Raw genomic sequence first — 22981 nt, forward strand, 5'->3', positions numbered from 1 at the left:
TCACCAATTTTTTAAAAGCTTGGCTATAAATTTCCAAATGTCATATCATCAAACTTAGGCATTCTTTTATTAAATATCTTGTTCCAAATTATACAACTAGGGTGTCCCCCAAACTAAAGCATTTTATAAAGAAATCTAATTTTCAGTTATATTAAAAGAAGTGAAAGAATCCTGAACTAATACATAGACACAAAGTCCAAGGATAGAGTACATTCAATTTTGTGGGGGTGGGGGGTGGCACACCCCAAGGCATGCATAACTTCCCCCACCAGGGATAGAATCCACGCCCCCTACAGTGGAAACCCGGAGTCTTAACCACTGGACCACCAGGGAAGTCCTCAATTTTAAATGTCTTGTCAGAGTTCAACCTTGGAGAGGTTGCCTGCTCATTAGGTCTTTCAAGTACAAATTCTTCAAACTGCATAGGGCCTTTTCTTAGCAATTATCACAGTAATAAAGGATCCTCATAGTAATAAGGAGAGAGACAATGTAGCAATAAGTCATTCATTAAGCAAATGAAAGAAATGTTTACAAATTTCAAAATAAACTGATTTTAGAAAAAATGCAACGTGGTTTTTAATTTCCACAAAATGTTGGGAATTACAAACCTTCCCCAAGGCCTTATAATAGGCCTGCCCAAATTTCCAATAAGACTGGGACTATTCTAGAATGGTTTTCATTATAATAAAAACTGAGGCATCTTTGAAAGACAATGTGAGAGCAGGTTGAGAGCACAGGCCCAACTCTGAAATGCTCTCTCTAAGATGTGGCTGAAACCTCAGTTTTAGAAACAAAGACACATGTCTCCTCTGCCCAACTTTCTAGATGATACTGAAGGCCAAGCAAGAGTTAAGTCTTGACTGCCCAGCAGCCATCGTAGTAAACCTCTTTTTAATTTATCTATCTTTTTTATAGTCACCATGCTGTACATTACATCTTATAACTGGAAGTTTGTACCTTTAGACCCCTTCACCCATTTCATCCACCCCCCTAATCCACCACCTCTGGCAACCACCAAAATGTGCTGTCTCCATGAGTTTGGGTTTTGTTTTGTTTTTGTTTTCATTTTTAAGATTCAACATGTTAAGTGATATACAGCAGCAGTCCCCAACCTTTTTTGGCGCCAGGAACCGGTTTCATGGAAGACAATTTTTCCATGGACCGAGGCGAGATGGCGTGGCGGGGATGGCTCAGGCGGTAATGCGAGCCATGGGGAGCAGCAGATGAAGCTTCACTCGCTCGCCCACCACTCACCTCCTGCTGTGTGACCTGATTCCTAACAGGCTGTGGACCCCTGATATATTGAAATGTTATTTGTCTTTCTCTATCTGACTTACTTCACTTAGGATAATGCCCTCAATATCCACCCATGTTGTCACAAATGGTGGGATTTCCTTCTTTTTAATGGCTGAATAATATTCCATCATACCACATTTTCCCATCCATTTATCTGTTAATGGACACTTAGGTTGTTTCCACTATCTTGGCTATTGTAAATAATACTGCAGTGAACACAGGGGTGCAGATATCTTTTCAAGACAGTGATTTAGTTTCCTTTGGATAAATACGCAGAAGTGGAATTGCTGGATCATATGGTAGCTCTATTTTTAATTTTTTGAGGAACCTCCATACCATTTTCCATAGTGGCTGCACCAATTTTACATTCCCACATAAATTTCTAATGAGTAGATAATATATTCTTGTTTTCAGCTCCAAATGAAGAAAATCTAAAAGCTGACTACCAAGATCCACAATACTTAGCAGCTCATCTAAGGAAACAAAAATGATTAAAATTTTCTTTACATGTTGGGTAAACATCTTAACCAAGAACAAGCTGTAAAAATAAGGTCCATGGTTTAAGGACTTACTTGATAAGCATCAGAGTAAAGTTTGATGAAAATCATTCTCAGAAGAAAATTTCCATCTTACAGTCAGTTGATCATCCTCAACCTCCAGGGGAGTGTGAAGGCATGCTTCTTATGGTACTGCCTAGTCAAGTTACAGAGAAAATTGATTTCACAGGCCATACAAGAAATGTGTTGGGTGTTGGGAGGGAAAAATGTAGACAAGACAGGCTGTTTACAATACTGTAATGGCACCAAATAAAATATACTCAAAACACCTGAATAAATGTTACTACCTTTTCTCTATTCTGTCTACCTCCATCAATCTCGTAAAAAATGACGACAATTTTGACATTTTCCTGTTTAAAGATTCCAGCAGATGCACTTCTATGGTTTGTATGAAAGGAAACACATCCTGCTAGGAACACATACAGGAAAACCCCTACTAGCAGCAAGATCCTTGCTCGGCACATTAGCTGAGACCATTCCAGAGCGTCAATTACTCAAGGACTCAGAAGGCTGAGCACGTCCCCTAGCCAGCAGCAACCACAGGAGACTCCAGAATGTCCCAATAGGGAAAGAACACATTCCCTCTAAGTTGATGCTTTTCTGGCCCTTTTTAATGTGGGAGAGATCAGACACGTTATTTAATAGAAAGTGGCAAGCAGGACAGCAGAGGAGGAAACAAATGTCCCGAAATCAGCTATTTAAATGGCAATGCCAACAGTTAAAAATTCTTTGTAAGAAGTTAGAAAGGTAATATGTAAGCCTACGTAGAAGACACATTCACAAGAAAGCAGACACCGAAAGCAAATACGGGAGGTGCTCTGATTAAATACAAAAATTCAACGTTCATCATTTCTGGATATGAGACGGCTGTGCTTTTTTTTGAATGTCCTTAAACAAAATTCATCAGTGACACTTGAAGAGTTCACCTAACAAATCATTTGTACTGCATCCAATTCCTTAGTTAACAGATTCATATATGAGATACTCAAGAAAAATACGCCTAATTTACCTACTTTAATAGAAGTTGTTTTACGAAGGAAGAAAACAGACCGCATGCAACAATTTGCTTTATATAAAGCACAGCAGAAAGTCAGATAGATACACAACATTCCTCATACACAGCAGCTAAGGCTGAAAGGTTTGCACTCAAGACAACTGACTGCAAGTATGGAACAGCCCTTGTGTTGGTTCAATTTATCATGACACCAAGAATGGCGAAAGTAAAGGGTGAAAATTCACGCTCATTATAGCCTTCCAAACGCTTTCATCCCATTATCCACCCAGGTACTAGGTTTTTTGGTTTTTGTTTTTTGTTTTTTTTTGTTTTTTTTTTTTTTGCGGTACGCAGGCCTCTCACTGTTGTGGCCTCTCCCGTTGGGGAGCACAGGCCCCGGACGCGCAGGCTCAGCGGCCATGGCTCACGGGCCCAGCCGCTCCGCGGCATGTGGGATCCTCCCGGACCAGGGCACAAACCCGTGTCCGCTGCATCGGCAAGCGGACTCTCAACCACTGCGCCACCAGGGAAGCCCCAGGTACTAGGTTAAAATGCCAAGAAGGAGGCGTACCGACTCTAAGTGCACTTTGTTTCGACTCAAGAACCCATTATCATTTTGGTTTTTAAACGTTTCTTGGAATGAAAAGACAAAGAAATGCAAGTCGGATTTACCAAGAAACATCCAGGCTGGGTCCTCACAGAAGCCTGGAGTAAAAAGGGTCACCAGTTCCGGACTTTCATTTTCAGCCCAGAGACACTGTGTGACTCGCCCAAAGATAAAGGACTTCGGAGAGAGACACGATGACCTCGAACCACAAAGTACGGAGCAATTCAACTTTTCACCCCCTGAACTTTCATACTTTTTCAGTGATAAACTACACACACACACACAGTTTGGCTTTCCCACGTCAGCCAGTGATGCCTCTCAGAACCGCTCCATGGGGTGCTGCCTCCACAGCTCACAGTTCCACCTGGCCTGTTGGTGCCGTTTTTAAATAGGAAACTGCGCTTGGCTCACACTTTATACAATACACAAACTGGCTGTTCGCATTCAAATATGCTGAGACCAACGAGAGAGCGCATTAGCTGTGCCAAAGGAAACCAATCTTTGCTTCTGACTGAAAACCCTCAGGCTTAGGCCAGAGGGCTCTGTGCTCAACTGTCCAAGAGCCTGAACCGACATGCCTAAAAGGCTGGAATCAACACATCAAGAACAAGTTCTAAAAGGGGAGGTGCAACGGACAGGTTTTTACTCTTTTTAAAGCTTTCTAAGAAAAGGATTCGACTTTCACACTTTACAATTTTGTACTCATTTTAGGAACTGGTTACAAAAAGAAGTGGGGGCTGCCTGCCATCAACACAGGCGCTCCCTGCTCCCCAATGACAGAGTGAGACGTGCAGCTCTGAGAGTGACTGCTGAAAACGCAGTCTGACAAGAGACCAAACGAGCTATGTACATACATCAAATCACCGCGAGGCCCACTTTAAATATCTTACAATTCGGTGTGTCAACTACACTCAGTAAGGCTGAAATTTAAAAAAAAAGAAATGAGCGTGACATGGAGAGCAAAATAGCAACAGATAAAGATCCTAAATACAGAAACCCCAAATCCTCAAATCCACTCTCTCACACTTGTATTAAAGAGAGACCCTTTACAACTAAAAGATGCCCGAAAAGGGCCTGGAACTCCCTTAAAATAAAGAAGAATGACACGACATGAATTTTACAGTTACTAACACATGAGATTACAAGGTTGTAGGGGTCATCTCTAGCTCTTCAATGACAGAATTTTTTTTTACTACATTATCAAAGGAAGAGCAGATTTTTCAGAACATAATGTATCAGGATGACATGTTTACAATCCCTCTATCTCCCAGTTTTCTGCTTATCACCAGCATCTTTATAAACACACCCACTATACCCCTCCCTGGAGCTTTGAGAAAGGACTGCTGAAGAAACCCCCATCAGAGACAGCAGCAGGCGTTGCCTGACCAGACAACGCAGTGGAACTGAGTAGAATCCTCTGAGCTGCTAGCATCTCCCTAAAGTGCCCCACAGATCAGGCTCGGAAGCTCGACTCTGCCTCGCTCTTCAAAGAGCCAAATTAATCCCAAGAGCTCTCATCCCAACTGCAGAACTTTTACCACCATGACTGGCCCAGCACTCTCACTTAAAAATTAATGACGAATGTGTTTCAAAATACTCTTTCTATACTGATGACCTACTTTTCTTATCAACAACTGGGGGAAAGCACACTGTGTACGACTGTTCAAACTTGCTAAGTCTGTTTCCACTACTTAGTCAGATGGAGTTTCTCTTGGAATAAAATTTTCATAATTCTTTGGCAATATACTTATACCAGGAAATGAAATTACTGGACTCCAAGATCGTTTTGTGGTGTTTTTTTTTAAGGCATTTTTATGAAGACCCTCATAAGGCTAGCCATAGCAACAGTAGCAATGTCAAAATAACAGAGTAATCTCATTCAACTGAAGAATTTCTGTCTTCCCTTTTTAATACCCTATACCCTGGGCAAGCAGTGATTAAATAAACATACTCCTGACCATATTTCAAGGGGAGGTAAGAGTAGGAATAACTCTGGCCTGGATGCAAGACTAGCTTATCCTGACACAGTCACCTAACCACTTAATCATTTTAGTCCTATGGTTGGTTGTTTCTTCATCTATAAAATAGGAGAACTAAAATAAATTATTTCTAGGGTCCTATTATTAATATAATTATTATAATCTAAAGCCTACAAATCTATAGAGAACGCTTCTTTCACTAGGATCCAGTTCACATCCCCTAACAAAACACACACAATTCAAGGAGAACGGAGTTAGCAGCACCCGTGGGGTTATACACAAAACACATACGATCGACTGTGAATGCTGAAGAGGTCTTTAATCCCAGTCACTCATCACGCATTTATTCAACAACTATTTACTGAACTCTGACCGTGCGCCTGGCGTGATGCTAGACGCTGCAGATGCAATGGTAAGCAAGGAGACGGGCCCGGCTCTCACGAAGTTGACAGTCTCCAGGAGGAGACACCACAATCAATTATTCACACCAACGTCACTGTGCTGCTACGACAAACACTGGGACACAGAAGTTCACGGGGGCAGGGAGTCAATACAGGACAAAGAACCACTTCTTAGGAGCAGCTCCCAAGAGCCTTCTCTTTACAAGTAGGGTGTCTGAAAAGAGCAAAAACATAGCAAAAGTATTTAAATTACTTATTGTGCCTTTTCAGATTAATAACTGGATCTGTGGCTTCAAAATTAAGGTAGTTTGCCCACAGAGGTGCCCAGAGCTCAAAGGTAAACCTATTTAACAGGGGCTTCCCTGGTGGCACAGTGGTTAAGAATCCGCCTGCCAATGCAGGGGACATGGGTTTGAGCCGTGGTCCGGGAAGATCCCACATGCTGCAGAGCAACTAAGCCCGTGCGCCACAACTACTGAGCCTGCGCTCTAGAGCCCGTGAGCCACAACTACTGAGCCCACTTGCCACAGCTACTGAAGCCCGCGCGCCTAGAGCTCGTGCTCTGCAACAAGAGAAGCCACCGCAATGAGAAGCCCGCACAGCGCAACCAAGAGTAGCCCCCGCTCGCCGCAACTAGAAAAAGCCCGCACGCAGCAATGAAGACCCAACGCAGACAAAAAGTAACCATAAAACAAAAAACATATTGAACAGGCTATTTGAAAATGAAACTAACACTGTTTAAAATAAAAATGAATTTTCAGCCATCCTATAGAAAAAGCAGCAGCATACAGGCATACACAGCTCAACGATATTGCAGGTTTGGTTCCAGACCACCGCAATAAAACAAATCTCAAAATAAAGCAAGTCACAAGAAGTATTTGGTTTCCCAGTGCGTATAAAAGTTACGTTTACACTATACTGTAGCTATACACTATTAAGCGTACAATAGCATTATGCCTAAAAGAAATGTACACACCTTAATTTAAAAATACTTTATTGTTAAAAGCCAACTATCTAATCTGAGCCTTCAGAGAGTTATAATCTTTTTTCTGGTTGGGGGTCCTGCCTCTCTGTTGATAGCTGCTGACTGATCAGGGTGGTGGTTACTGAAGGTTGGGTAGCTGTGGCAATTTCCTTTTTTTTTTTCTTTTCTTTTCTTAGTTTTTTGCCACGCTGCGCGGCTTGCCGGACCTTAGTTCCCCGACCAGGGATTGAACCCGCGCCCTCGGCAGTGAAAGCACAGGGTCCTAACCACTGGACCACCAGGAAATTCCCGGCAATTTCTTAAAATAAGACAACAATGACATATGCCACATCAATTGATTCTTCCTTTCACGAAAGATTTCTCTGGAGCATGAAAAGCTGTTTGATAGCATTTTACCCACACTAGAACTTTTTTTCAAAATTGGGGTCGATCCTCTGCTGCTGCTTTATCAACTAAGTTTATGTCATATTCTAAAGCCTTTGTTATCATTTCAACAATCTTCACAGCATTTTCACCAGGAGTAGAGTCCACCTCAAAAACCACTTTCCTCGCTCATCCATGAGAAGCAACTCCTCATCTGTTCAAGTTTTATCATGAGATGGCAGCAATCCAGTCCCATCTTCAGGCCCCACTTCTAATTCTACTTCTCTTGCTATTTCCATCCCATCTGCAGTTACTTCCTCCACTGAAGTCATCCATGACGACTGGAATTAGCTTCTTCCAAACTCCTATTAATGTTGGTATTTTGACCTCTTCCCATGAATCATGAATGATCTTAATGACATCTAGAAAGGTGAATCCTTTCCAGAAGGTTTTCAATTGACTTTGCTAAGATCCATCAGAGGAATCACCATCTGTGTCAGCTACAACCTTACAAATTGTATTTCTTAAATAGTAAGACTTGAAAGTCGAAAATCCTTCTTGATCCATGGACTGACTGCAGAGTGGATACTGTGTTAGCAGGCATGAAAACAACATTCATCTCGTGGTACCTCTCCCCCAGAGCTCTGGAGTGACCAGGTGAGTTGTTAACAAGCAGCAATATTTTGAAAGGAATCTTTTTCTGAGCAGTCGGTCTCAATAGTAGGCTTAAAATATTCAGGAAACCATGTTGTAAACAGACGTACTGTCATTCAGGCTTTGTTGTTCCATCTATAGAGCACAGGCAGAGTAGATTTAGCATAATTCTCAAGGGCCCTAGGCTTTTCAGAATGGTAAATGAGCACTGGCTTTAACTTAAGTCACCAGCTGCATGAGCCCCTAAAAAGAGAGTCAGCCTGTCCTTTGAAGCTTTGAAACCAGGCATTGACTTTTCCTCTCTAGCTATGAAAGCCCTAGGTGGCATCTTCTTCCAGTAGAAGATTGTTTCATCTATGTGGAAAATCTGTTATTTAGTGAGCACCTTCATTAATAATCTGAGCTAGATCTTCTGGATAACTTGCTCCAGGTTCTACATCAGCACTTGCTGCCTCACCTTGCACTTTGATGTTATGGAGACAGCTTCTTTCCTTAAACCTCATGAAGTAACCTCTGCTACCTCCAAACTTTTCTTCTGGAGCTTCTTCACTTCTCTCAGCCTTCACAGAATTGAAAAGAGTTAGGGCCTTTATCTGGATTAGGCTTTGGCTTAAGGGAATGTTGTGGCTGGTTTGATTTTCTCTCCAGACCACTAAAACTTTCTCCATATCAGCAATAAGGCTGCTTTGCTTCTTATCATTCCAGGTTCACTGGAGACCTTCAAGAACTTTTCCTCTGCATTCACAACTTGGCTAACTGGCCCAAGAAGCTTAACTGTAAGCCTATCTTGGCTTTCGACATGCCTCGCTCACTAAGCTTAATAATTTCTAGCTTTTGATTTAAAGTGAGAGACATAATACTCTTCCTTTCACTTTAACACTTAGAAGCCAGTGTAGGGTTATTAACTGGCCTAATTTCAACATTGTTGTGTCTCAGGGAATATGGAGGCCTGAGGAGAGGGAGAGAGACAGGGGAATGGCCAGATAGCGGAGCAGTTAGAAAACACATTTATTGAGTTCACCATCTTATTATGGGCATGATTTGTGATGCCCCCAAACCATTACAATGGTAACATCAACGATCACTGATCACAGAGCACCATACCAAGTATAATAATGAAAAAGTTTGAAATATTGCGAGAATTACCAAAATGTGACACAGAGACATGAGGTGAGCACATGCCGTTGGAAAAAATGACACTGATAGACTTGCTGGATGCAGGGTTGCTAACAAACTTTCCATTTGTAAAAAACACAGTATCTGTGAAGTGCAATAAAATGAGGTGTGCCTGTACCTCTTGAAATCTTACTGCACCTTCAGACAAATTGTTTTGTCTGATCCTTTTTGGTAAAATTACAAACTATTTCCTTATCAGCACACCTCTCTTCTAAAGAGGGGAAAAACAAAAAACTCAGAATATCAGTGTCTATAACAGAGTACAAGAAACTGGGGAAAATGTAGTTACTACCAAATAAATACTTTACCACCACCCAACACCTTCCGAAGGTCTCAGTTCTTTAGGGGGAAAACGCCACACATCTCCTTTTACCAATAAAATGAAAATACCTCCGGGAAAGTGGAGACAAACAAAACTCACTTTCAGGAGGAAACATTTGGGCTAAGTATTTGGGGAGTGAATTCTCTATTACTAGAAGCTTTTACCAGCCTTAGCTGGTAAAACTGTAACCTTAACCATCCCAATTTCCCTCCAAACTGGATAAAGATTTGAAAAGAAAATCATAGTCCTTAATCCTTTATGTTAAATTAATTGGACTGCATAATAGTAACTACTAAAAGAGAAATTCCATACACCTCAAATGAAAGCAGGAAGAATCCTTTTCTAAGCATTTTGAGTAGAAGGTTAGCAGAAAGACCAGGGGCTTCCCACCCCTAACAGTACTCTTCTAAAAAACTACATTTACAACAAACAAATTACATGTATGGTTTGTAGTAACCTCTAAAAACGGCCAGAAATAACACACACAAAAACGCAGCTACAGAATGATTCTTTTTTTGTGATCACATGTTACTAATAAGATATAAACCAGGGCTTCCCTGGTGGCGCAGTGGTTGAGAGTCCACCTGCCGATGCAGGGGACACGGGTTCGTGCCCCGGCCCGGGAAGATCCCACATGCCGCGGAGCGGCTGGGCCCGTGAGCCATGGCCGCTGAGCCTGCGCATCCGGAGCCTGTGCTCCGCAACGGGAGAGGCCACAGCAGTGAGAGGCCCGAAAAAAGATATAAACCAAAGCCTACAGATTTTCAAATTTTAATATTGCACAAATGAACTCCTAAATGATTCAACAGCTGAAAGGGTGCCCAATTCACCCTTTCTTAATGTACTTGGTTCTTGTCAATTTCTCAAGTTAAATGAACCCAAGCACATTAAATCCTTGGAGATCCAGGAGCCACTGAAATGAGCTGAGACCTGCCCTGTGATTCCCCTGGGGCTGGGCCTAGGGGCCCCTCAGCATCCAATGCAGACACTTTACAGGCAGTCGATTAAAAGATAAGAAACTCGAGGAAAGGAGAAAGACAAGAAAGGGAAACTCAGTTTTTTCGAGGGCTACCTTAACTTTAAATCCTCATCTTGATACAAATTAGGGTTCTTCCCATATCTGTTTTGACAAAACTCTCCAGCTGAAGGCACACTTCCACTAGGACGTTCCTTCATGGATTCTTTCTGAAGTCGAAGTTGCTAACCAAACCACAAATCAAAGCCCTAAGAACTCCATGCCACCAGTACTTTCAATTTATTCAAGAAGTTAGTTAGGTAAATTTGCAATAAAGTACCATTATGTGATGCCACCCTATTTTTCATCAGAATTCACACTTTAAATAACCAGAACTCCAAAATTTGCTTTACAGATAAAACGTTTCAGTAAATAAATGTGTGTATATGCTAACACACTTATTTAAATGAAAATGATGACTAGCTTATCCTAAGATAATTTACTAGGCAAATGTTTACAATCAGTAGTCCTTCTACACCACAGAGAACTTCCTCTTTTCCTTTCATCTTCTAGGAAAATGGGAAGACTAACAACCACTATCACAAGTGTACCATGTAAAACTGAAATTCAATTATTCGACTACCATTTACTGAGCACCTACCATGTGTCACGCAGCCCACTTGGAAACGGAGGCACAAAAACACTGTGACATTCTCTGCCTTCACAGAACGTGGCATAGAGTGGGTACTAGTGTTCACTTTCACAAAGTGGAAAATAATAATTCCACACTTATGTTTACTTAAAATTTCTACTCATTTAACCCAAAATGTAATTAGGAATAGCACAGAAATCAATAACGTTAGGGACACCCACAAATTACACTTCCAGCTACCTTTATAGCTCTATATCTAAACTATGCTTACCTTTTACACAAACACACCGTATAAATGTGTATTCTGTTCTCATGACCCTGGACAATCTGGGCCATCTCCCTTATCCATTTGACACTACTCTTCCCCAATTACACCTCCTCTGAGTCAGCCCAGCGCTATTTCACAAACCCTCGGGCAGGGCCTCGACCCAGTGTCCCAGAGACACTGACTCCCCACCACCCTGTCCTCTCAACCTCCACAGAGCTCAGGCTCCACACAGAGAATTCAGCGTCAAGAATTACATACTTGGGGGCTAGAAGAAGCTTGTAATGTATTTTTTAAACTATTATATCTTTTAAAAGTAAATCAAAATATTAAGCCTGCCATTAACACTTTGTGAACAAGACTTTTTCTAACTGCACCAGAAAAATCAAGTCCCTGATCCTTATCACACTTAGCATCATAAAATGCTTGAATAAGACGTTCTTAAAAACCAGACAATCCAAACCCTCCAAAGAGGCAATAACAAAAAGGAAAGATCAATTATTTCCCTCTGAGGAAAGAAGGGGCTTTGTGGTAAGAGTTTATAAAGGGACAGAGATATAGTCGGGGACCAAGCACACAGCTCTGGTAGCACAAGTTGCCGCAACTCACAGCCATTACCCTGCCCTGATCTACTTCTCAAAGGTCCTGGAAACCAGTCACTGCTAAAACATAAGACCCTTTCAAGCTGTGTTTCCCAAATGAAAGGAGAGGGAAAAAAATGGATCCTGTGTATTTTGAAAAAAGCTGAGCAGACTCACTGTTTTCGAGGTTACAGGAGGAACCTTTCTAAAGCAGGCAAGGCTTCTTCCCGATTCCAGGAACCAGGGCTAGCTTTCTATATGGGCTCTGTCTGACCCCACTTGCCTTCCTTCAACTTTCCCCTTGAAACATTGTTATACTGACTACCTGCCAACATTTCAGAGAGATGATGTTTATCAATAAGGAGCTTCCTTTGTAAAAATATTAACACTGTAGCTCTAAAAGGGTTGAGATATGAGTGAAATAAGACAAAGCCCATAGTCCTTCTAGCACTGAATAACAGTGCTAGCCTAGTAGGAACTGTAGCCATCCAGGAGCACATTAGCAGAAATGAATTTGAACCATCTGCTTGGCGACTACTATTTAAAGGAGATCAGCTTAACCAGGGGAGTGGAAGCTTCAAGTTAAGAGAGAAGGAAGATGAACTTGGAGGGCTGCTGTGGCATGAGGCTGCTGGATGCCACACAGCCTACACAGACAGGCATCTGGGGTGGAGCAGGGTTCCTTACTTCTTTGTCACATGACTCCCAGCTTCCAAGATCCAGAATTCAGCTATCATCATTAACAGTTTAAAAGCTGTGCTGTGAATTAAACAGATTTCTTCAGTCTAGGCTGGGAACCTACCCACCACTGTAACACTGAATCTGTACCCAAAAATGCCTTCTCAGTTCCAAATAACTGAGTTAGACTTTGGAACACAACCCAGTCCTGGGTTGGGGACTGAATGTACACGTTGCCTCCAAAACAGAAGCTGCCTCTGGGCTCTCAACCTTTCATGGTTGGAGAACCACATGACTCACAACTATCCTTCACAGGTAAGATGTATCATTTGTTCCACTTGACGATGTATAATAATTCAGCCCAGTGCATGTACGATAGCTCTATACTGCATAAGAAGACCAGGGATGTTTCAGGGTATGTATGTATGTATGTATGTATGAATGAATGAATGAATAAATAAATAAATACTTCCAATTTCCCTTTTCCTATGTAACACTGTAAAGCAACAGTGGTTCCCATAAAAGAGAGAGCCTAAGTAAGGGATGGTTACTCTATTTCTAAAACAGACAACATGCATCTTATTAAATATCACCCCAAAGAGCTGTGGCCAGCACTTGTTGGCTCTGGCCTTTCTCTTGCTTGCCAAGAAAAACTCGGATGACATTGTTAAGCTAAAGACACTACTAACCGCAAAATTAATTCACCATCTAGCTTGTAAAGTGACTTAGTCAGTCTCCTAATAAATCCTTCTGCTTAACGGAGATGATAGCTCAAGTTTATGTGTGTTTCTCAGTCACCGCTCAGGCAGCATTTGAGTTCTTACATTAAAAAACCAGCCTCAATTCTTTAAGTTCCTAAGAATGAAAGGAATTAGAGTCTTTAACTAGAAAAGAATGCTTGACCATTATGAAAAGGAATTTAAGTATCTTTCACGTGAAGTAAGCAAATAATGGTGAGTAAACATTCGTCCTACAGAGGGGGAGCTTGTGAATTTTGTCAAGAACCCTGACAATGTCAAGAGTGGAAATACACCCCCAAAGGCTTCACACTCCCAACACTTCCCTTCCCATGTGTGTTTATGGCCGTTCACGAAACTGAAAAACTACAGCTTTGTTCATCCAGAATGAAGGCCTCAGCAACTGTCAGAACGTGGGGACACACATATGAGTCCACAATGGGGCAGAAAAGGCTCTTAAACCAAACTGCCACGGGCCCAGATTACCAGGCTGCCTTGGTTCCCCGGAGATAGAATGACCACGCTGTGAAGTAATGATCAACTTCTGCCAATGCCACAGGGTTTTCATTATGCCTGTCTGTAGTTCCAGTACTGGCTGGATGTTGTTCCTGTCAAAATCAGCCTTTTCATATATGGATGGCTTAATGGGGCTAACCTTTGCAATATTAATTGGTCTTTGAAACACCCAAGATAAATCCTTACCAAGACTGCATACTAATGGTCAGATTGCATGACTGAGGACACAAAAAGGGATCAATAAAATACTGTCAAGGAACTTTACATGTAAACTAGGAAATGAAGTCTACCAAAGGCTTTTCCAAGAGATTCCACGTATTGTCAAGTTCCCCCAAACTGCATCTAAAAAGAAACCCTGAAAATCTGGACCAAGCTTCATAGTTTAATACATGTACAATCTGAAGATGTGAGGTGGGGGGGCGGGGAACCCATTGGTACTAACTACCAATTGTGATGATGAACTGAAGCGATAAACAGTGAGTAGACTCAGTTTGTAAATCTGGCAAAAGACTGTGGCAGAAGCTTAAGAGGGAATTGTTGCACTGGGTCAAGGACTAAAACTCAGGGTAAGAACACTGGGTTCACACTGTCTAAAAAAAAAATCCACACCATAGTATAAATCCACACCACCTACTACAAAAATGAATTCACACTACCCATGGAAGGAGGTGGGGGCAGAAGGGAGAGACAGTCAAGTTCCTGATCTTGGGCAAGTCTTTCAAGCACCTGTGACCACAGTCCCCTCGTCCATCAGATGAGGAACAAGGCAGCAAGGTACCTTCCGCTCTGGCTGTGATTCAGAGTCACCAGGGAGCTGGAGCCCAGGCAGCTGGACTGACCAAGGTCTAGAGCTGATCCTCACGGGCATCAAGTTGAGGACCTCTGGGCGTGAGAAATTATCTCCCAAACCCCCAATATGATATATTTTTCAAAAGGTGGTGAGATACTGGGGCTAAAAGTATGATCCATTATTCATAATTTTTTTAAATGTAGATAACTGCATGACCGAAGGGGGAAAAATATGTATTGTGAAATACCCACCTTCAGTCATACAAAATACAAGCCTTCCTACTCCCATTTATAGTAGTTTCTCTCACTCCGATCTTGCATTAATTTGATTTTTCTTGACCATGACAAACAGGAGGAACAATTTTTATCATCAATGTAAGATTCAAATGACAGGCCTAATTTAACATCCCATGAGACTATGGAGGCTCTTTTCCCACACAGAATGTTACATTGTATCACAATGCTGCCATTCACATCATACTCAACCCCATGAGCATCTCACACCCTGCAGTGCAATCTCCTTCCAAACCCTAAAAAGATCAATCTTTTGCCAGGAACTAAACCTTTTTCCTTAAAATAGACAGACAGACAGACTGAATAGAAGCATAAGGCCTGAATAAGAGAAGTCTGTCTGAATAGACATTTCCAATTCAGATAGATGGCCAAAAACTGCCTCATTTTTAACACTACCTTCCTATCCTAAAGTTAGACACTTTTTTCCTCTCCAATGATTCAAGTTTGATTTGAAGTCTAAAATGCTGAGGCAGGAGTGGGAATCCACACAACAATAGCTTAATATCGGAAATAAAATATATTAAACCTACTCTACTTGATTCTCCCCAGTTCCATTCATTAACAGACATTTAAGGACTTCCCTGGTGGCGCAGTGGTTAAGAATCTGCCTGCCAATGCAGAGGACACGGGTTCGAGCCCTGGTCTGGGAAGATGCCACACACAACTAGGCCCGTGCGCCACAACTACTGAGCCTGCACTCTAGAACCCGCGAGCCACAACTACTGAGCCTGCATGCCACAACTACTGAAGCCCGCGGGCCTAGAGCCCGTGCTCCACAATAAGAGAAGCCACTGCAATGAGAAGCCTACGCACTACAAGAAAGAGTAACCCCCACTCACTGCAACTAGAGAAAAGCCCATGCACAGCAAGGAAGACCCAACACAGCCAAAAATAAATTAATTAAGAAAAAAACCAAAACAGACATTTAAGAGTGAAGACAAAGGGAACACAAATTTATTGGGTGTCTACTCAAAACCCAGCAAGGTATTGTTAGCATCTCCATATTACAGAAGAGGCTCAGGGAGGTAGGTTAATTGACAAAATCATAGCAGAGAGTGAAACCCACCTCAGTCTGGCTCTGAAGGTCTGCACCCTTCATTGCCTCAATTTCTCTAGACAGAACTCTTAGAGCAAGAAACTATTTAAGTACAGATAGCTCATTGAGCCTAAGGAGACAAAGAACAAATTTGAAATTTATTTTTCTTTTTACTACCTTGCCACAATCCAATCACTTCAGTGAACACACAGAAAACATACCCCAAATGGCCAACTGGTTTCTCCTAATTCTCAAGAACATACTAAGTGCAGTATTTTTAATTAAAAGTATTAACCAGATGCTCTGAGAGAAGAGCACGAACAAAAGAATGAAAAGGAAGGAAGTATGCACCTCTAAAACCCAATTTACACCCACCATCAGGCGTGCACTGGGGTAGTTCCAGCACTGACTGCCTCAACACCACCAGGCTAAGCCTGCTGCATTTGGTCTTGGTAAATCATCCCAAACCAAATGTGCTCCCTGGCCATGTGCCCTGCTGAGAAGGCTGTGCGCCAGTCATCACTGTTTATTAGGGGGAAAGAACCTGGACAAGAATATTCTGCCCTCAGGGAAATGTTTCAAACACTCGGTTTACATCTGAGCAATTTTTTGGTAAGAGCTGGACTTGGGTGCCAGAAAGGCAGAGAGGAATTACCCCTGTACTTCACGTTATGTTAACATAGGCAACAAAGGTGTAAATAATAACCAGAAAAACCCACTGACCTCAGGATCTTTCCAGTTAACTTCAATAAAAATAATCTTTCATTCAGCAAATATCCAGTAGGCACTAGAGACCACTCTGTGAGCAACAGAATCTCGGTCTGCTTTCCATGTGAATTTCTCTCCCACATTCTGCCTTCTATGGGAAGGCGCCTTTCAGACGGTAGGTTCAAGTTCAAATCCAGTTCCTCGTAGCAGACAGGAGTGATGAATGTCTGATGCATGAGAGCAGGGACAATGTCTGCCTGTGAGGACTAAGGAAGGTTTCATGGAGAATCCCAAAGGACAAGAGGGATTCACCAGGTGTAAGGAGAGCCGAGTAGTAAGCACATCATCACAAGATCTTAAGGCTGGACAGTTCAGGGAGTGGCAATGGAGATGAAAACACAGGAAGGGGAGCAGTGAGAGATGAGACAGGCTGAAATCAGAGCTGTCCTCATCCACCACCACATTAAGTCTGAACTTTAACCACAGACAATGGGGTGGGAGACCACGAGAGGATTTAAACAGGTAATGATATGTTCCCTGATGAACCCTTTTTGATGTAGAACTAACTCAAATCTTTCCCTAATCCTTTCACATTTGGATTTTAATTTATATAACCAAACTACCAGTGAGGATGTGATTTAAGGTCTAAATAATTTCTAACTCATTATCAGTTTGGACTCCATTACTTCACCAAAATTAAAAACTTTTCTACTTCAAAGGACACCATCAAGAAAGTGAAAGGAGGGACTTCCCTGGTGGTGCAGTGGTTAAGTGTGCGCCTGCTAATTCAAGGGACATGAGTTCGATCCCTGGTCCAGGAAGATCCCACATGCCACGAAGCAACTAAGCCCATGCGCCACAACTACTGAGCCTACGCTCTAGAGCCCTTGAGCCACAACTACTGAAAGCCCAGGTACCTTGAGCCCGTGCTCTGCAACAAGAGAAGCCACTGCAATGAGATGCACGTGCACCACAAGGAAGAGCAGCCCCCGCTCGCTGCAACTAGAGAAAGCCCACGCGCAGCAACGAAGACCCAGTGCAGCCAAAAATAAATTAAATTAAATTAAAAAAGAAAAGAAAAGAAAGTGAAAAGACAACTCAGGACTTCCCTGGTGGCGCAGTGGTTAAGAATCTGCCTGTCAATGCAGGGGACACAGGTTTGAGCCCTGATCCAGGAAGATCCCACATGCTGCGGAGCACTAAGCCCGTGCGCCACAATTACTGAGCCTGCGCTCTAGACCCTGCGAGCCACAACTACTGAGCCCATGTGCCACAACTACTGAAGCCCACGCGCCTAGAGCCCGTGCTCTGCAACAAAGACAAGCCACCGCAATGAGAGGCCCGCACACCGTAACGAGGAGTGGCCCCCACTCTCCACAACTAGAGAAAGCCCGTGCACAGCAGCAAAGACCCAGCACAGCCAAAAACAAACAAACAAATAAATTTATTTTTAAAAAAAAGATAACTCCCAAACTGTAGAAAATGTTTGCAAGTCATATATCTGATAAGGCACTTGTATCTAGAATATATAAATAACTCATAACTTAACAACAAAAAGATAACCCAATTTTAAAAAGAGCAAAAGCATCTAAACAGAGGTTTCTCCAAAGAAAATATACAATTGTCCACTAATGACTTGAGAAGATGCTGGACATCATTAGCCATTAGGGAAATGCAAATCAAAACCACAATGAGATACCACTTCACACCCACTAGGATAACTAGCATCAAACAGTCAGGGAATAACAAGTGTTGGCAAGGATGTAGAGAAACGGAAACCTTTATACACTGCTAGGGGGACTGTAAAATGGTGCAACTGCTTTGGAAAAGTCTGGCAGCGCCTCTAACAGTTAAACACAGAGTAACCAATATGACCCAGTAAGTCCCAAGAGAAAGCAAAACATATATCCACGCATAAACTTGGACACAAATGTTCACAGCAGCATTATTCATAATCGCCAAAATGGAGAAACACCCAAACATCCACCAACTGATGAATGGAAAAACAAAATGTGGTATATATCCATACAATGGAATATTTTTCAACCATTAGAAAAAGAATGAAGTACTTATACATGCTACAACATAGATAAACCTTGAATACACTATGCTTAATAAAAGACACAAAAGACCACATATTGCATGATTCCATTTATATGAAATGTCCAAAACAAGGGAAATTCATAGAGACAAAAAATAGATAAGTGGTTGCCTAGGGCAGGTGAGGGAGAAGAACTGGGGAGAGGGGGCAGGGGACTGTTAATGGGTATGCGGTTTCTTTTGGAGGCAATGAAAATGTTCTAAAATTGTGGTGTGGGACATCCCTTGGGGCACATTGGTTAAGAATCTGCCTGCCAATACAGGGGACACCGGTTCGAGGCCTGGTCTGGGAAGATCCCACATGCCACGGAGCAACTAAGCCGTGTGCCGCAAGTATTGAACCTGCACTCTAGAGCCCGTGAGCCGCAACTACTGAAGCCCGCACCTAGAGCCCATGCTCCGCAGCAAGAGAAGCCACCACAATGAGAAGCCCGTGCACTACAAAGAAGAGTAGCCCCCTCTCTCCGCAGCTAGAGAAAGCGTGCACACAGCAATGAAGACCCAACGTAGCCAAAAATAAATAAATTTATTTTTAAAAATTAAAAAATAAAAAAAATTAAATTGTGGTGATGACTGCACAACTCTGTGAATATACTAAAAACCACTGAATTGTACACTTTAAATGGGTGAACTGTATAGTATGTAAATTATATCTCAATAAAGTGGTTATAAAACAAAGAAGATTCCATTATGTGCCACTGAAATACAAAATAAGCTCTCAAAAGCAGTGAAGAATCTTGTTCACTCATTTTAAAGCATCTGAACTAGGGCAATGAAAACCCAGAGAGATTCTATTACTTAACATTCTAGGTACTAGGTCATACTGAAATATTCATGAGTATTTCCATGTTTTAATAAAGAAAAGGCATCTTAAGTTTAAAAAGACATACAAGTGTCAGAAAAGAGCTCTGACAGGAACAAGGTGACACTGGGAAGTCATCAAAAGGAAACAAACAGGATTTGTACCCTGAATCTGAAAGTGGCACTCAAATTTATTATTGTTCCACCTCTGAAAAAAGAAGTCAAAGGTAAAACAACCTGGTTAATATAATGTTTCTAAAGCACCGTTTGTGACAAATCAAAGTATTAAGAAATAATTTGCCATCATATAGAATTTCCACACCCCCAGTGACATAACTAAGAACTGATCACTTATCCTTTTGAACGTTCCATTTCATAGGCATCTGAGTGACTCTCCTCATGGTTGGAGTGAATCTCAAAAGTGACAGCTGGGCTTCCCTGGTGGCGCAGTGGTTAAGAATCCGCCTGGCAATGCAGGGGACACGGGTTCGAGCCCTGGTCCGGGAAGATCCCACATGCCGTGGAGCACCTGAGCCCGTGCGCCACAACTACTGAGCCAGCACGCCACAACTACTGAAGCCCTCACACCTAGAGAAGCCACCGCGATGAGAAGCCCGCGTGCAGCAGCAAAGACCCAACGCCGCCAAAAATAAATATAAGTAAAATAAATAAATTTATAAAAAAAAAAAAAAAAAAAAAAAGTGACAGCTGCGTTAAGCATAAAACTTACATCAAAAAAATCCAAGTATTTAAAGAGTGTTGTATGTCATGGGTGAAGGAAGTCAAGAAGTACAAACCTCCAGTTATAAAATGAATTAAGTCATGGGATGTAATGGACAACACGGTGACTATAGTCAATAATAATGCAGTGCGTATTTGAAAGTTGCCAAGAGAATAAATCTTAAAAGTTCTCATCACAAAATAAATAAAAGTAACTCTGTATGGTGACACACCGTAACTAGGCTTATTGTGGTGACCATTTCAGTGTATACAAATATCAGATCATTATGCTGTACACCTGAAACTAACATAACGTTACATGTCAATTATACCTCAATTTTTAAAAAAATAATGAAGTAGCACACACACCGAAAGTCCTATCTGTCAACCCTGAATCTAATCCCAAACTATATATAAAGTAATAGACATAACTTCTGATTAGCACAATCTACAGGCAAAGTACCAAATGATCATGAAAAATTCAATACTTTGTGCAGTGATCTCTCATCGGTATGCGTCTATTAGAATCCATCAAGCTTTCATGTACCTTCCACAAATAATGAAAAACAAATACGGACAAGGCACATTCCAGATTTGTCAAAAAGGTGTGTACCCAACCTTTATACCCAGTACACACGACAAACATTTACCACAAAACATGGCACCTCAAGGCCTAATATACAATTCCCACTTTTATTTCACTTTCCCCCCCTATTTATTTATGCAACCTCTCAGACCCAAGAGTTACTATTAGGCTTCATAGCCAAACATTGTGACTCTGAAATGTACCTCCAAGCCAAAATACAAAAAAAATTAGTTTCCTTAGTTTTCTGAAATATACAGAATCAAGTCCAAAATAGATTTTTCCCATTTCTTCAGTTTTATAGGGAATGAAGAAAGTGCAGTCATATAAGCAGTTATCTATTTGCCTTCACAACTGAACAGACGGTGCAAAGCAACTGCTTATACTCAATCATGTTTCTGTCTATTCTAGCAGGCCCTGGTGTCAGGAGAACCCTGCCAGATAAGGACAATGAAATGCATTATTACACAGAGTGACTACGAGCCCTACAAGTACTGTTTTTTTTTTTTTTTTTTTTTACAAGTACTGTTTGAGGATGTAATCCGGGGCAGGAAGGCTGCAGTGAGACGGCCTAATATTATATTTTGTGATAACTACTTGCGAAAGTAAACACATTCGCCACCCAGTACCGGTTTACAAACGCGCACTATATTCAATTCTGTTTTAATGTATTATAGGAAAGAAAGGCCTCTTGCTCTCCTGGGGGAGATGAGCGACTTGCAACTTGCTTCTCACACTGAATCCCACGTTTGCAACATGTAGAGCAAGGACTTCAGACACCACAAAACAAGGACAGCCTACATTAAGGCCAAATATAGGATGTGATTCTAAACCGCGATGCAGTAAAGCGTACGTTTCCTTTTCCAGCAATCAAAAACCCTTTGAACACTCCCAAAAAAGGACGGCAGGGCCAGCGCCTCCCTGCAAGAGGAAGCCCCTTTCTTCTCGGCTCTCCCCGCAGCCTGCCACTTCCCAACACATTCAAGTCATTTGAGAGACACAGAGCTGTGTGCGCGCGCCTGTGTGTACAGGCGGGAGAGGGCTCGGTCCCTGCATTTCCAGCCTCTACGTCTGAGTTCATCCTCAGTCATTTAGGCGCAGCGGAGCCCCACCTGCACCTCGCTCCTTCTTACTGCGTCCCTCGCCAGCTGCTCCGCTCTTAGACGAGCGTATCTCTGAATCACCCAGTTCACGCGGACGCTCCAGGCCCCCGACCCTGCAGCCTTCCTGTCCCATTCTTCCTCTCCCAACCCGCCCCCCCGCCCCTCCTCCGCCACTCCCAGCCCTCCGCTCCCAACGCCCGGCTCATCCTCCTCCCGAGTCGCCCCCACCCACATCACCCCAGCTTCAGCCCTGCCCCGCCCTTCCCGACCCCCAACCCAGCTCTTCAGGGCCCAGAGCCGGCCTCGCACCCCAAAGCTGGCAACCCCCAGGCCTGGACCACCGCCCTCGCCCCTCCCACGCAGGGACCAGCTCCCCCCGGCGCCACGTGAGCCCGGCCCCTAGCCACCCCCGACCCACTCGCTCCCCAGGGCGGCTCAAGTCCCGCCTCCCAGGCCTGGCGCCCCCCGGGCTCTGCGCCCTAGCCTCTAGCAGCCCCTCCCCACCCAAGACCCCACCCAACCTGGCGGAGCCCTGACCCCTAAGATCCTTCCCGGGGCAGCCTCGTCCCCCCTCAGCTCCTCGCCCGGCCAGGAGGGTTCCGGATCCCTAAAAGTCTCCCCAGGGCAGCCTCCTCCCCACAGGAACCTGGGTTCACTCTCCCCAGGCCGAGCGGTTCGGTCCCCAACTCCCTCCCCCACCGGATCCCAAGTCTCCCGCGGCAGCTCCTACCCCTACCCCATGTACACCGGCCAGGGCGGACCCCCGGCCCAAGGATCCGCGCCGCGCGCGCCCACCAAGCCCTGTCCGCTCCACCGGGCCCTGTCCCACGCCCCGCCCGCTCCTGTCAGCCGGCGCCGGCACACGCTTAAAGGACAGGTCCGTCCGCCCGTCCGGCTCGCTCCCAAGCCGCCCCGCCGGGCGCGCGCAGCTCACCAGGGTTGAGGTGCCTGAGGCGCCGCTGCCGAAGTCCCAGCTGCAAAGCCCGGAGAAACCTCCAACCGCTACCGCCTCCCGCCTGGCACTGAGCGCCGCGTGGGGGAGGGGCGCGGACAGCCGCCCCCGCCCCCGCCGCTGCACGCAGGCCCCGCCCCAGCGCCGCACCGCGCCCAACCAGGGCCGCCAGGTTGC

At 43.5% G+C, this 22981-nt stretch overlaps 1 protein-coding gene across 7 annotated transcripts in view; it reads right to left on the reverse strand.

Moving 5' to 3' along the window:
* Positions 1-22891, reverse strand: part of CORO1C (coronin 1C) — an 83727-nt gene extending 60836 nt beyond the window's left edge. For 3 of the 7 annotated variants that reach the window (XM_032603430.1, XM_032603429.1, XM_032603426.1), the window contains exon 1: positions 22787-22891. The gene's annotated coding sequence lies outside the window, so the exon portion shown is untranslated. The other 4 variants (XM_032603431.1, XM_032603424.1, XM_032603427.1 and 1 more) reach the window with 3 other exon arrangements.
* Between the last annotated feature and the right edge of the window lie 90 nt (positions 22892-22981).

This window comes from Phocoena sinus, chromosome 14, assembly GCF_008692025.1.
Source record: "Phocoena sinus isolate mPhoSin1 chromosome 14, mPhoSin1.pri, whole genome shotgun sequence".
NCBI lineage: Eukaryota > Metazoa > Chordata > Mammalia > Artiodactyla > Phocoenidae > Phocoena > Phocoena sinus.